This window comes from Cryptomeria japonica, chromosome 3 (genome assembly GCF_030272615.1).
Source record: "Cryptomeria japonica chromosome 3, Sugi_1.0, whole genome shotgun sequence".
Classification (NCBI taxonomy): Eukaryota; Viridiplantae; Streptophyta; class Pinopsida; order Cupressales; family Cupressaceae; genus Cryptomeria; species Cryptomeria japonica.
Window position 1 is genome coordinate 729,617,633 of NC_081407.1, and position 17,838 is coordinate 729,635,470.

Consider the following 17,838-nt stretch of genomic DNA (forward strand, 5'->3'; position numbering starts at 1 on the left):
GAGAGAGAGAGAGAGAGAGAGAGCGCTTAGTTATTATTGAAATGTGACTATGTTTGAGAAATTATAATCTATCTAGATCTTGGGAAGAGAGGAAAGAGTGAGGTAGAGAGAGGTAGCAATGGAGGAAAAGGAGAGAGATAGGGAAATAGATAGGCCTAGGGCTTGGGGAGACAAAGAGTGTGAGATAAAAAGATAGAAAGAGAATGATGATAGGAGCCTACTAATTATTGATATTTGACTAAGTCTAAAATATTATGAGATCTCCTAAAATCTAGAATCTACTTTATGACTCTTAGAGATCTGAAACCATTCTCAAACATCTTTCCAATTTATACATAAAATATAACTTAAAGTCTAAGTTATATTTTCTCTTTATCTTTCATCTTTCTATAGCTTATACTTAAATGTTATATTTTGTGTATATATCCTGGTGAAAAAAACTAAGGGAAGGCCTATTGGATATTGTTGTAGATTACTGCTACTAGGATATGTTGTTGTCATTGATGTCAACATATTCTTGTGTATATCTCCGATGATTGCAGATTGGGAAAATCTTATGATCTGATTTGTTGTTTTCCTGATCACTGTTTTGCAGAGTTTAGTATATCCTCCGGTATATTCTGGTTTGATCAAATCTTGTGCTGATTTTTTTGAGATATTTCTTGGGATGGTCTTGTGTATCTTCATTTCAAATGAATCGCGATTTGGTACTCTGCAAGTTATCTTTCTTTGTGACAGTTTCTGATTGGTTGCGTTCTTGAGCTTTCAGACATTGACTAATGAAGATTTGATAAGTGGTGTTGGTGCAGTTGTTTCTGATGATTCTAACATGCTTGTTGTTATTTCCTAGTTGTGTCCTATTTGTTTTAATGATCCACATTGATCGTTGTGCGATTTTTTGGTGGTTTCTATGAACCGGTGATGATTTTTGTGTTATGTGATTTTCCTGGTGGTGTAGCATGTTGTGGTTGATCTTGGTGCGATTTTCAGTGGAGTTGAGCATTTGGGAATATTTTTTAGGACCATGTTATGCTATGTAAATCATTATATTGGTCTGGTGGTCAATCTTTGTATCGTGTGATGTAATTTTGTAATTGAGGGTTGAGGGTTTAGTCGACCTTGTTATCAAGGTTGATGAACAATATATATAGGTGATATTGTCATGTAATCTATGTGTTGATGTTATGTCTGCATTATTAGAGAGAGGTTTATGTGTGAGCAAGAGATTCATCCTTCAGTGTTGAGATTGAGGAGAGATTGGTGTTGCAGAGAAGACATATGTGCTTAACCGGAACTATAATCAGGCATTTGAAGATGCTATTCTTTCAGTTCGTTTCTTCTGGATTGTAGTTTGAATCTTATTGTAAGTTAGTGAGACTTCCTTGAGGGTTGTAGCCTTTTGGGCCACTATATTTGAGCAGTGAGCTCTATGCAGTGTGCCTTAATGCATGTGCATTCCCCATTGTAATATTTTCACATAATACTGCAAAGTATCATCTTACTATGGGTATGTTCCCACCATGGTTTTTCCACGTTGAAATCTTGGTGTTGTGTGTTATGCTCTCAATTTGCTTATCTTTGTTGTTACTACAATTTATCATATCTATGTTTTGTGATTAAGTTTGATATTCTGGTGAAGACTGATTCATCCCCCCTCCCTCTCAGTCTTCCTTATTGGTTGCTGCTAACAAGGCCAAAGGAATTAGCATCTAAGGCCATGTTCCTTTTGTATCTTAATGTTAGCAAAACACATACGTGTTTTCCTTGTTTACCATAACATGAACGTGTTATAACCTATGCATGTTTTTTTCTGATAAAAATATGTATGTGTTTTTGTTGAACACTACCACTAAGAGGGATGATGAATCATCATGTACTAAAACTTGATCAAATTAAACTACTTAAACCATGACATTCATTCAAACCAATATGCATGATTTAAGTAAACAACAGAAACCACAAATGCATCCACACAAGAACACCAATATTTTTACGTTGAAAACCCAAATTGGGAAAAACCACTGTGAGAATCAAACTCACAATATATATTAACTGCTTACAATGTTATAGGCCACAAGCCAGGGAGCTCAATTCTCTTGGCTTGCAAGCTAAGGCGCATTGCCTTAGGGAAAAATACAAATGAAAGACTTGCACAACTGAAGATCACTTCTTCAAGACAAGATACAAAATAACTGTCTAGATACAATATGAAAAATAGATCGAACTATATAGGAAAATGGAATTTGACAATATGTTGAAAACAGTTCATAGATAAAATCTTGTCTATCACGATAATACTTTTAGACCTCTGTTCTGAACAAACTCACACCACAGATCAAATCATTGTACCATAAATTTTTTCACACACCATTCTATATCCATAACCCAATTGAATTGCTCTTTATATACCATTCAGATCAATAATAATCTTTATTAGGTTGGCCAAAGGAAAATGTAACATTTACATAACATTGACCCAAACCATTTCTTATGGAAGGTAAATAAGACGTGAGGGATCACACCAAGTCGACACAGCTTCCATATATCACCAAAAAGACTTTTCACACAATCGCTCAAACCAAAATACATAAGCTGATACAAACCAATCTAATTAACTCAAAATATCTTATTCTGAATCCAAAAACAGAGTAAGCAGTCTACCACAAAAGAAGCACAACACCTTAGGAATACTAAAAATTGATTCACAACATCCTAGAGAAATATCAAGATGAGGAAAGCAACACGTTCCTCCACACACTTCTAAAACAATATCAAAGCTAATTATAAATATTTAATGTAACCTTTGAACAACCATCCAATCAACTAGAAATCTGAAACCAAGCTACCAAAAATATTTTGTAGTAATCAACATAGCCATCTGAAACATATCCAATGCAAACACACATTTTGGACTATGATATTGTTCCTTAGAACAGTCACCAGAGCTAACAATACTACTTCCAAACCAAACAAGGAACTTTACTCCTTTGAAAATACCTCATGTCACCATCCTAGTCCATCTAGAAAACACAAAATCAATCTATAAATAAATTGTTAGCATATAACAAATCAGGCATCCAAACTAGAAACTAGATACAATCAAACATTAGGAACACAAAACAAAATAAGCAACCAGGAAAAATACTGCACCATACACTTCTACTAAACCATCACTACCAACATTACAATACTACTGAACCATAATACATCCATACTATTATCATAGTACACCACAATACATCTGGACCAAACTAGTAGCTAGACATACCACCAACAATTGGACCATCAATAATAGGTTTGGCATCAATGACAACAAAGACATATTTGTGCAACCATTTTTTTTTCCAAATAGATCATATGTGTTCTTAATTCAAATAACATGTACACATTTTACCATGTACTTAGCCTTAGATGATAAGCCTTAGGGTTGGGAGCTTCATTTCCCTCCTTTTTACTTGTTTTCTTCTTCACCATAATTTTACACATCTATTGAGCTTTCTAAACATTTTTTTTTAATATATTTGAACAACATTAACATATTGATTTTTAATTTATTTTCCCAATGTCTCCAGAGTTCTTAGAGACATGTGTGTTATATTTTTAATAACTTTTAAACTACTTTTCCAAATTTGAAACAAAATATACATTATGGTTGACACTTCATTCTTTACACTTTTATTAAAAAAAAAATTATATTTTTTAATTATTTTGGTGCAAGCTATGTGATGCACATGAACAAGTACTTGATTTTCAAGATCTGTCCACTTCAAAAAATCTATAAAAAAAAATGGTCAACAAAAAATTACAAAAAAAATACACAACTTCTAGTACTCACTCTTAACTACCTTGCTACCAAAGAGTTGTTCAAAATACTAAATGCAACTATAACATTTTTTATGCACAAACTAGATACTCTGTTATGTTTTGCTGAAAAAAATAGGAACACTTTTGTGTGCGCGAAAGATTTGACCCCATTAATCTTATCAATTTTTGAAAAACATTAGTAGTTTGGATACTAGATTCAAAGTGCTACAATTCTTGTTTTTTTGGTATCTTCAAATTTTGAGTGGATGAGTCTCAAATTGCTCCTCCAAGTTTAGGTTTAGCTGATTTTCGAAAAACATTGCCACTTATACCCCCCATTTTGTTCACCATCTCGGTGCACTTATTGAAAATATGAATTTGGGGATTCTTGAAATTTTGATAAGTCAAATTTATAAATTGTAATGAGGGCCCTAATCAAATTCTTGAACCATGGATTTGATTTCTATGGACAAATCATTTTTGACCCACATATTTGAACTTTTTGTCTATGATTCAGCCATACCTATAAACATATATGCATCTAGATGTCTAGACAAACAATAAAAATATTTTCAAAAGCACATTTGAAAATCTTGATAGGTGAGAATTTTGTGCTACTAACAAGACCGCGGGATACTAATTTAATAACTTGATAGAAATAATATTAAACAACATGTAACAAGTGCAAGGACTACTTCATATGAGAACCTCAAAAAAATTAAATTTGGAATGTGATAATTGGAGTTTGGAGTCGAATGTAAAAGACATAGAACACAAATAGGATTTAAAAGTGTAGAAAGGTAATTAAAGAAAGATAATTTAGAAAGATACTAAATCTAGATATGGATCCCTCCATAAGCTTGTAGTAATAGCTAAGGTGTTGAGATGTTGCTAAATTTAAAAAGTTGCACACCTAATGCATTATTCCACTCTCTAGAACAAAACATGCAATAAACTATGGTGCAATATTAAATACCATATGAAAATATGAAGAGTCTACATCATTTTCAAACTAATTATCTCTCTATGCAAGTTTTCAACCATAATTGAGCCATATTTGAATAACCTATTCACATGGGAACTCTAAATGTCAACCATATGCATCATCATGCCAATTTGAATTTGTTGTTTGTACCTGATGTCCATCACTTAACATAATCCTTGATTTATCAATTTCAAATAACTATCAAATTTATCAATATCAAAGGATTCCCACTATTTTTTTGGAATGAGTTCTAATAGCCTAGTCGTGTTATTTGATTTCATTCTATGGTTAACGAGCCACTTCACCTTATAACTATGCCTATATCATTGTGATAATCTAAACATAGCTAAGCTAATTTGATTTTTTTATTTGCTTGTAGGTTTAGATTAAATGTAGCTATAATCACTTCTCTATTGATTGTGAACAAAACTCTCACGTAACTGCCTTAATTTCTATAGCCTTTGGTTTATTCTATATACATAAATAACCTATTAAGCCTTCATTCAAGAAATAGTTAGGCACAATAAGCTTAGCTAGGTCAAAGTTACATGGATTTTTTTGTAGGGCCAGGTTTGAAGGATTTATCAAAAAATATTCACATAAATCTCATCCAACACTAAGGATGTCTACTTCATTGATGTATGCAATTGTATCTTAGATTATCTACAAAAATCCTTTTCTTTGATGTTTTTTCGGAATCTTTTGAACATTGCAAGATATTGATTAATTAAATCTTGAACGACTAACCATCTTAAAGACATTTTCAATAGAATAAATGTCAGACTAAGATTTTAATTGATTCCAAATTATAAACATGTAAGAAACTTGATTTAAAAAAATTAAAAAACATTCAAACCCTTTAATTTGATTACTCATGAATAAAAATTCTAAATGCAATCATTACAAGATGGATAATACAAATAAATGAACTTTAATTATCTTTGTAATGATTACGTTATTAAAAAGTCACATGAATTCCATTGAATGATCAAATGTAGAGAATATAGTTAAGCACGCTAGGACGACACCTCCTTGCGCATAAAACTCTAAATTGGACCGTTGAAAAACTCTAAATTGGACCGTTGAAAAACTCTAAAATTGGACCGTTGAAGAACTTTAAAATTGGACCGTTGGCCAAACAAATAGCATGGATAATATTTGACAAATGAAAAAACAAAAAATTAATCTAATTTAGCAACGAAAAATTCACATTTTGAAGGAAATAAATTTATGGCGAAGTATAAAGATGATAATAATTTCATTTCTATTGATTTAGATCTTCTTTTTTATATTCATATAATTCTTTAAATTTTATTAATGTTGACTTTGTTATTAATAATGATAATTTTGATTGTGTTTTCAATCATGTTGTTGAATATTGTGATGCTACATCTTTTAATACTTGATTATTTGAGAAGTATATAAAAGAATATATAAAATTTCTTCAACAAATAGTCCATTTAGGTGGCAAACTTAGAAATTATGGTCACAGTAACTTAGTCTTCCTAACTTAGTCTTCCTCTAAAGTCATTTTTATATGAGGGCGCAAAATAATTGATCAAATTATTCAAAAGTTTTCTATCATAACATACCTAACATAGATTATTTTGAGAAAAGGAAATACATATTTGAGAATAGGGGAAAAAATAATGCGTGCTATTAATGTGGAAAAGTAGGAAATTTTATGAAAAAACTATTCACAGATTTATGAGACCAAGTAAATTCTAAGTGGCTTAATTTATTTATTGATCATACTTAGCTTCAAATCAATGCATTCAAAGAGTATAACAACACAATTATATAACGATCACTATATATTTGAATATGATAGTAGGCATCATGATGGCCCAAGAAAGGGTCCAAATGGATCGTATTATTGATCCTTTATTATATTGATCAATAAGAAGTAATTATAATGTCAGTCTATACAATACAAGAATTGTTACATATTTAGGAGTGTGGATTGTTTGTCTTTGAGTCTTGAAAACGTAATTGTGTTACTCTAGGATTTTATGTAATTCATATAATTCTTTTAATTTGTATTATTGTTATTGATAATGATAATTTTGATCATGTTTTTAAACAATTTGTTGAATATTGTGATAATACTACATCTTTTGATACTAGATTATTTGAGAAGTCTACAAAAGAATAATGTAATTTTTCATCAACAAATGATTCATTTAGATGACAAACTTTGAAACAGTGGTCTTCCTTTGGAGTCATTTTTACACATGAGAGAAAAATAATTGGTCAAACTATTCAAAGTGTTCTCATCATAACATACCTAACATGGATTATTTTGAAAAAGTGAAATATAATATTTGAAAAATGGGAAGAAAATAATGCATACTACTAATGTGGAAAAGTATGGAATTTTATGAAAAAATATTTCTAGAATGAAGATATGAGACAAAATAAATCTTATATGGCTTAATTTATTTGTTGAGAGATCAATGCTAGACTTGACCATCATTGGAAGCTATAAGATGCATCCTTGTCCTCAAATCAATCCATGCAGAGGGCATAACAGCACAATAATATGATGATCGCCATATATTTGAATATGATAGTAGGCATCATGATGGCCTAAGAAAGGATCTTGTCTAGTTTAAAGAGGGTTTGGCTAGGTTAAGGGGTGTCTTCAGGAGCAGATGGTGTATCTATTTGAATTGGAAAAGGCATTGAAGAATTTAAAGGATATTGAGATTGAGATCATGCACTTTTTGTCATTTTTTTGCCACAACCCGTAATTTCGCCTCATAATTTCACTCTACAAAGTGCACACACAAAAACAAGAAGACATTTTTTCTCTTAGAGGTGTTTGATCATCATCAAAATTTTGCCACCTCATCAAAGATGTTAAAGAGGTATGCATTTCAGATTACTTACTCTTAAATTTTGGTTAAAATAGGATTATAATTTACAATTTGTTTTAATTTTCAGGAATTAAAAATTTATGTGAAAATATTGAAAATTCATCATCACCTCCTCGTCAAGACCCTTTCCAAAGAAGAAGAACAACAAATCCCTTCTTCTATTCATGGACATCCCCCAAGCACACAAGAAAATATTCTAAGAAAAATTGAAAATAATAAAATACAACTTGAAGTGTTGATCAATAGGTTTAAAGATCCTATTTCAACAACCTCTCATAGGAAAAGCCTTGCTGACACACTACAATATATTGTGACCCATGTAGGTTTAGTGAGTGGAAAATATATGGTCCAATAAAAGAGAAAAACAAAAACTATTTTATGCAAACAAGTTATCATATGCTGAAATAAAGAAAAAGAAAATTAACAAAGTTGACTTGTAGGCACTTTTCACGAACCCTTGAACCAATCAACCTATATAGCTTGGATGTAGGAGGTTCCCTATCTATCAATATCACCATAAAGGGATAAGGAATAACTTTTGGGATAGGTGGTCTAGATAGTTTCTGATAAGCCTCCATGCAATAATCATGAGGCACCTCAATACTTTTTGAGGAAACTCTATTATGAGTTTGTCCTCAATGAGATCTTGAACTATTTTGACTATCTAAATTTCTAGGGCAGGGGTGGGGGGTCCTCACATGACAAATAGAGGGCATAGTGGGATTGAAACCTGGCATCAAGACCCTTGGGTAGACCTATGGTGGAGCATGTGACCATTTCTTCCATTATGAAGGAGAGTGTCGAGGTGGATACCTTAGATCCACTAGCTCACTAACTTAGAACCTCATATAGTATGTTGTACCTCTAGTACATAGTGATAGGGGTGAATCTTGTAGGCCTCAATTTCTAGCTCTCTACTATCAATCATATGGGTCTCTTTGCACTTATGACCCTATATAGTAGTCAACATGCACCTACACAATCTTTCTTGAATGATACATTTGACATTGATACCCAAGTAAGTTTTTGCAAGCTCATTTAATTTTGTTTATTAAATTTTTTATTTTTAAATGTTAGAATAACTAAATTAGTAGAATGATCTTATGATGAAAATCTAGGGTCAAAGTGTTTTTAATACATGTGATGTTACCCCAGCCATGTTTTACATGACACCATCGAGTTAAAAGGTATGTATCTAGTAAAGAATTCAATTATATTACATGTCAATAGTCAACATTATATGAATAATTTTCTCATAAGTTGCTTTGGATGTTGAATAGTTTGGTGTTGCACCTTTGACATTGACACCTAGCAGTGAAGTTTGTTACGGAACTTACATCGAGGTAACCTTTACTTATTAATAGTGTTGTAAAATAATTTTAGGTAGTTCTGGTATTTGAATAATAGTTGTTGACATCAGATACTCCTCCTAATGTCTACGCTACATTGGAACGTGGTGTTGTTGGAATAGTAGCAAAATATGAATCTTTGACAAAGGTATGAGATAGATTAGTAAATTCCACTTGTTTTTTTAATGTTCTATTATTGAAAGTTTTAATGATACTTGTGTGTAGCTTAATTTTTATCTCAATGCTAATTGTAGGGGATTATCACCCTTGATCATGTACATGTCCCCATTTTGGATGAACACCATGATTATATGTATGCAATAAGTAATTATTCTATTATATGTCATTCTACAATTCAATTTTTATATATAATATATATTGATGTTTATAATTTTAAGTGTATCGGTTGGAGCTCTAGAGAAGTCTACATAGGAGAACTAGTGAGCACATTCAAAAGACACCAACATTGTAGACATCTCCATCCCCTTGACAATCGAAGGCAACTTGTGATCTATTCCTCCTAATAGTGGGAAACTAGTAGACTAGGGGTCTTTGTTGTATGTTTGTATGGCATTTTTTAGCATACCTTTTGTATTATGGATATGTGACATTTTATGTCCATATAGATTTTGGCAAGACCATATCACTATATTGGATATATATGTTATACTGTTATTGACATGATTTTTTGTGTTGTATGGTTTTATGAATTTTTGGGTAATACAAATCATTTTTACAATTGTTATCCACAATTGCATATATATTTGATGATTGAAATCAAGATTCTCTAAATGTATCAACATTTGTTAGATTGTGACAATCCTATACTATAGATCTTGGCTTACTAATTCTAGGTTGCACTTGCAATATAGTTTTGTGAGTGGGGATGGGGGGAATTATTGATAGGAGAAAATTTCCAAGTGTTAGTGGTAGTTTGTATGTTTCTTGAAAATACAAGATTTGTTTTGAAAGTATTGGGTGGTTTTGATAGGTCACCTCTATACTCCAGGTGGTCATTTCACACAAGCTAAAATACAATATCTCAAGATCTTCTAACTTTTTTATTTCCTCATATGTTTCTCAATCTTTTCAACTTCAAGGGGTTTCTTAAAGTCTACCTAATTTGTAAATATGCAATATAAGCTTGACATAAGCATCAAGGAGAGCAAGAAAATGATTTACAATATCATTTTATGGATGTGTTGGAGCTCAAAATCATTGGTTTGATCATCCCTAAGAGCATGCCACCTTCTATGATCAAGATCAACAACTAATTTTGGCCAACTAATGGAATGATCAATTAGGTCTCACTTCCCTTCACTATTGGTTCTTCTAGACCAAGGCAAGTATACCTTATCACTAGCTATTCTTTGTTTGTACTATGATCGGCTAATGATATTTAGGCAGGTTATATTACAATACTCCTATTTGAAATCACTATCGAGTGGCATGAAAATGAGAATGACCTCAAGTTTTATCTTCTATTTCTATTGTGGAAAACTAAAACTGAAATGAAATATATTTTATGGAAAACATATTTTCTTGACTTGGTTTTGATGGAATGCAATTTTGAATATGAAATATAGACTAGTGTCTTCTCCTTTTAATGGGCACAGAGTCCTATGGAAACTTGTTTCTTTCGGTCTCCTACTAGAAAGTTTTGTAACTGCCCACTAATGATACTCTCACAGTCACTAATCCTATTATGACAACCACTATACAATGAATTTAATCAAACTCCTATAGTAACTACCCAAGAATGTGGACCTTCTTGTTCACGAAATGAAAATAACAAGATAGCAACAGTAAGAAGAGTAACCCAAATGCAATCTCCAATCTTCTTAGTATTTAAATAGAAGTCAAATTTGAAACAATACACCAAAGTAATCTTAATGCAACATGTAAGCAGGAAGGCAACTAATTTTATATCACTGTAAAATAAAATTGTATCATAATATTAAAGTATATGTGTTTGATATGTTACAAAAAATATCTTCTCCCTTTTCAATTTACAATTTGAACCCTATATATAAAAAAGACCCAACAAAGGCATCTCTCCATGATGTCTCTTCGATATGTTCATGTCACTTTTGGTGCATTGACATTGTTTTAATTGTCGGCTTTTCAAAACACTACTTCTTCGCCTTTGGTGACTACTCTGATAGATGTCCATATGCCCTGTTTGGTATAGTTACACCAAATTAGTGATATCGGGATATCGGGATCACAAAGAATTGTTGTTCCGTCTTTATTAGTTATTCTGATGGGTAGTCAAGACTTCAAGTTTAGCATCCAAAACATGTGGTTAAGCTCAATTAATGGCCACACAAATTATTTTGCCTATCAACATACATACATCTTCTTATTCATCATCCAAGTCACTTGGTTAATCATGGTTAATACCCAAACATCATCTAGTCATTATCCATGTGGACCATTGATTCTATCGGCAGACATCCGCGACATCAAAAGTCTTCTTATTCATCATCTGTTCAAACTTGGTTGACCGCAACATGTATTTTTGTATCTATCAGGTTGCTGACATGTCGACTAGAACATCTCTAGTGGTCATAATGACCTTAAACTTCATCTATGTGGGATAGTGGGTTCCACCTTTCCCTTTGTCTTTACTTATCCCGCGCGACTTTTCTAATCACCCTCTAGACCAGTGGTATAATATTTTCCTTCACGATCCTTAGTCATCTCTCATCCCGCGGCATTTTCATAGTGATTTTGAATATCATGCAAGATAAGGTTTCTTTGATTTTGATTTGTTTCCTTATCCTGCACCACTTGGGTGCACCTCTTTCACCATCGCGAGATAAGCCCTTGCTATTTGGCTTTCATCAGCTTATGTTTCTTCTTATCCTGTGCTATTACTTTCGCCTCTTGGAGACCTTGCGGGATAACATTTTCTCTACTTTTTTTAGTCAATTCTTATCCCACAACCTTGAATCTACATCCTTGAAATGTTGTGGGATAAGTTTCTCTTCAATGTTCCTTATTTTTTCTTATCCCATACTTCCCTTTTGCCACCACGAAGATGTCATGGGATAAGGATTTATTTGTATTTTAGACCCCTTCTTATCCTATAGTTCTATTCTCATGCTTCAAATGTTCCGTGGGATAATATTTCCCTTTGTGTAGTGCTCACGTCTTATCCCACGTGACTAGGACTTGTTATGAATACATTCGTGGGATAAGCTTTTCTCACACATTTCCTTTAGACCTACTTGTCCCGCATAACTGTGATATCAAAGCCAACACTTAAGAGCATTTTTTAGAGAATGTGGGGACCTTTATGGGTAAATTGATCATGCAAGGGGTCCTCTTAGGGGATTTATGACTTAGATCTAGCCATCGGGGAATAAAGAAAATATTTGAGGTGATATAAACCAAAAGTAATCGGCCTGATAAGAAGACCTAGAAAACAGGGTTGGTAAACCTACAACAGAGAACCCTTCCAACTATGACTTAAGGCAATGAAATCGGCAAACACAGGTTGAGAGAACAAAGGGGAGAACTACAACATGACAAAAACCCTTCTTAAACCCTAAACTCTAGGATTTAACATGTAGGTAGGGCACATGAAAGCCAATTTTTGGAGTCCCAACACCAGGATTGGGATTTATGAGTGCATTTTTGGGGGCATTCACTAGATTTTATTTCTTAGGGGACCTTGAAATTTTGCCCAAAATTTAGGGTTCCAACAGCTGCTCTATTTGGGGTTGTATGCCCCTTGTGGGCATAACAAGAACCCAGGGTAAATGAAATGATGAATATGTACATATGGTATGGTGAAGAAATAAATCCTAATCTACTGTGCATGGAATAAATTTTCTTTAAGAAAAAAAGTACTTCAAGAATCGTCCATGCATTGGCAACTCTTGAGTTTCTCTTGATGTATTTTGCAGATAGTATGAATCATCTCCTCCTTTGTCTATGATCATAAACGGTCCAATCCAAAGTGCTTCAAATTTTCCATGTTTTCCCTTATCTTGGTTTCTTGCATTCCACATGAGGACCCAATCTCCTTTAAATTTTCTATCACTAGATTTTCTATCATGTAATGCCTCTACCTTCTGCTGCATTTTAATATTGCATATATGTTCCTCATTCCTAATTTCATCCAATTTTGCAAGTTGTTCCATTCTTGCATCCATAGGCTCGAGGAAATTCAGCCCTTATGTTGTCATGAACTTGTATACTAGTAGGAGATTATTCATAGGCATTCTATCATGGATGCCATATACTAATTCAAATGGGGATTTGTTTGTAGCCCTTTTTACAATGATTATATTTGCCCATAATGCCAGCCTCAGTTTGGAATCCCATCATCTTTTATTTTATCCCAATATCTTCTTTATTATCATCAAGATATTTTTGTTATTGGATTTAGCCTGCCCATTTCTCTGAGAATGGTAGGGTGATGAATATAGCACATTTATCCAATAACTCCCACAAAATGAAGTAATCTGACCAGAAGCACATCCCATTATCCATAGTGACCCTTGTAGGTATCACAAACTTGGTTATTATGCATTCCTCTATGAATATGATCACTACTTTACTTGTAGCTTTCTTGGTTGGGATTGCTTCTACCCATTTTGTGAAATAATCAATAGCAACAAGGATCCAACTGTGTCCTCCACTTGATTTGTCTAGTATCTCACCTATAAAATCAATACCCCACTATATGAATGGTGCTTCAGAAGGTACTGGTCTAAGAAGTAAAGCTCCTTGGTATTTTAGCTTTCCTAAAAACTTTTGACAAGGTTCACACTTCCTTACATAATCATGTGCATCATTTAAAACACGAGGCCAGTAGTATCCAAACCTAAGCATTTTATGAGATGTTGTCTTAGTAGAAAAGTGTCCCCCACATACACTAGAATGCATCTCTTATAAGAATTTTTTAGCTTGTCATCCATCCAAGCATAACAATAGTAAGTCATCTCTATTTTTCCAATACAAGTCAGCATTAAGTATACATATTTAGAAGCTCACAATTTAAATGTTCTCTTCTGACTTTCTGCCATTCCCTTTGGACATGCCATATTTTTTTTTAAATATATTATATTTGTGTATCATGGTGTGTTCCCAATGCTCATGACAACATCCTTTAGTTCCACATTGTTAACCTGGGTTGCTTCCAAGTTTGACTCAGCCATTAGCTTAGCAAGTCCATGTCCTCGAACTAGCTTAGTGATTTGAATGTCAATATTGAACTCTTGAATTTGGTTTTTCCACTTGCACCTTCTTCCTGTTACTTTAGATTGCCTAAAGATATCCTTCACCACTGCATTTGGAACCTATGCTATTACTTTCGCACCGACCAAGTATGGCCTAAATTTTTTAACAACTTTCACCAATGCATATGCTTGTTTTTCATTGATGTCATATTTTAGTTCAACATCTTGGAGGGATTTAGTAAAAAATGTTATGGGTTGTTCATATCCTTCCTCATTTTTTGTAGCATAATAGCAACTATTGTGTTACAAGAGGCAAAAAAAATATTTGAAATGGCTTGTTGGTTCCCCAAAGGGTTTACACTGCAAAGGGTAGAAACCAAGTTAATTCTTTAGATTAACTATGGAGAAGCCAAGTCCAACTATCAATATCTTCAAGAACTTGGACCAACTATGACAAGGATTCTACAAATCCTTCTACACTTTGGGCTCTGCAAGACCCGGGAGGGTGATCCCTTGGTGAATCTATAATATATGTGCCATACTCACAAATTACACCAAAACTAAGTAGATAATCTCATATAAAGGCTCAACAAAGAGGGAGAATGCTCAAGAATGGTGAATTCTTTAGTGATCCTCAACCTATTGGAGCATGAGATGGATAAAACATGAAATAACATACATAAACTAAAATATATTATGATAATCAATAATTTGCAACAAATACAGATGAACGAAACATAAAAATGATTGTAAAGACTTAAGACAAGCTAGGATCAGTGCCTTATTCCATTGGGTGCTTGAATTCAAAAGACATAAAATGAATTATGACATAATTTTATTTAATAGCATTCAGATCTAAGATAATATTGCCTTACAATATTTTTTATCTGCAATACCAATCCAGACTACTTATCAAATCCCTGAACAAGCCCTATCACTTTACAATTTTGTTTTAGCATTTCATTGATCCCTTAGATCAAAGCATAAACAAAAACTACATACATCACAATAATGCATTGAATGAAAGAAATCCTTGATTTTATTTCATTCAAAAGATGATAGAATTGTACAATGGAGAGAAGTAAATCAGAATGGTATTTCTATTGAATAAATTTTCTATTTTTGTCATAAAACAATTTATATATAAATCCTTCAAGAACCTGCAAAAAACTTGACAAAAGACTCTTGTCTATTGATCGGCAAAATCTTTACAATTTTCTCATTCCCACCTAAAACTTGCTGTAGGAACCTGTGACTCTGTCTTAGCAAAACTTAGTACAAAAATCAAATTCGGAACCCCATCTCTTGGCTTTGAATTCCCTTTTATAAAAAATAAGGGAGCAAACAAGCTATGGGCCACTAGAGACACCTATCATTCAAAAATGATTTGTTACCCATAATTATGTTACAAAATATTCCCCTTAAGGAATGTCACAACCAACACCAAATATCTGCAATTGATTCATCTTGACACTTTATGCACTTTATCCCCTTTTGTTGTTGTTGATGAAGATTTGAGACAGGCCCACCCTGTAGTTGCTCATGTCCAAAAGGTAATTGTTGCAAGGAAACAAAACCGCTTGCCAGACCGTCACATCAAACAATTAACTAATTAACTATTTGTAGTCCTTACTCCTCCTTTAAGTAAGTATTACTCCATTCACCATATTCTTCATCTGATGGACATTTGAAATTCATAACCTCATCTGATTTTTCTTTTTATGGAGTATACTTAATTGCTGTCCGATTCACCTCTCTTTCAAAAGATTCAAAGAACATTCTTGTACATATTATCTTGTCCATGTTGTCCTCCAGCATGTCGGTATCTAGCTCCTACAAACTAATTCCACTTGAGTGTTGATGACTCTTTCTGCCTCTTCTTTGTAAAATTGTAAAGGCTTAATTGCCCCACTTTCATCCTCAATACCTGGTAGAAGTGTTTCATTCAACTAACTGAAATTTCTCATCAACCCCCTTATCTTTCTTTCTATATTTTTTGGTAGCATCTAATCTTCCTGCATTGACTTTACCAACAGATAGGTTAGCTGAAGTGTAGTTGGCCTCTCAGCATGGTATTTGGAAGCCATTGACATTATTCTAAGTTCATTTCCCCTTTGTAACCTTTTTTAAACAAAGGCATTGCCACTTCTTTATCTCTATCAAAACTTTGGATAGCATTAAAAAAAAAGAATATAAAGAATGAATGTTATTTAATCTACTATCCACCTTCTCATTCAAATGAGTTAGCATTGAGCTAATTATTTATCTATGCTTAAAGGAAGACTGATCCTCTAAATCCTTTAGCTTATTTTCCAACTCAATGACTTTCTCCAAAAGTTGAGCTCTTGTTAGATCAGTTGATCTAGTATGCTCAGGCTCTTCATCAACATATGTCACTAATGGTGTGCTTGGGATATCAGTCTCACTGTCAAATTGAACTATTGCATCTACATGTGAGACATGTGGAGACCTAGACATTGATGGAACTGATGCAGTTATAAGAAATGAAGAAGATGCTCCTATTTATCTTTGCTCAAGAAGTTGAACTTTAGTTTGCAGCTCCATACACCTCTGTTAAACTACATTATAATCATTGAAAATATTTTAAAACTTCTTCATCAGTTTCTCTTTTTCCATAGCCTCCCTCTTCGAAGTTTCATGGGCCAATTCGGCCACATCAATAGCTAACTTTGAGGCCTCAACATTTGATGTATGAGAGGATCTTTTTATAATGAGGCTTTCCCCCAAGTTTGGATTTATATCATTGATATTAGGCCTTCTAGGCCCCTATTCTAGTGCCCATATTGTCAAGGTTGCATAATCATCTACAATTGTGATCCTTTTAGTGCCAACCTTGATTCTTCCTCTGAACTGAATTGTTGATATTTTGATTTCCTAATTGCATCAAAAGCCACTACATCTACTATATCCCATTTTGACAAAATTAAGACTCCAGCCTGATTTCTGATAACCCCACCTTCATATATAGTGATTCCTTTGAATTCTTTCATCATTTCATTCTTGACCTCGTCTTGATTTTCCTGATCAAACCTGTCTGGACTTTGGGCCTTTTTCTCAGTGATTTTCCTCTTGTATTCCTCTATCTTTATTTTCCATATAAATTGCAAGAAGTTCAGGCTTCTTACAAAGGCTTCATCCTCAAGAAATCTATCACATGCCTCATTCCTTACATCTCTGAAGGCTCTACCCTAGATATCCAAAGGAGTGGAGTCCAATTCTAAAGTGGGTGGTATAGGAAGAATACCAATTTGCATCTTTGTATTTGTTACTACAATAGTATCCTCCTCTTGATGTTCTTCCATGTGTTGTTCCACTCTTTGTTCCTCAACCTGCCTCAGAGGTGAAAGAGGCACATGTGGTGATGAAGGACTCTTATCTGATTCTTCAAGATCAATTATCTTGACCCCTTTAAAAAAAATTACTTATACTTTTGGGGGTGGCTTTGTCTTCATTACTTTCTTTCCTTCTCTTCTCACCAACCTTCCACTGTCACTTTTGCTTTCCTCTTCACTACTTATTTCTTCTCTTACCCTTTTCATTAAAATACCACCCTTTGGAGGGGGCACATAGCTAGGTCTTCCTTCTTCTTTCCCATTTGTTTTTTGAGG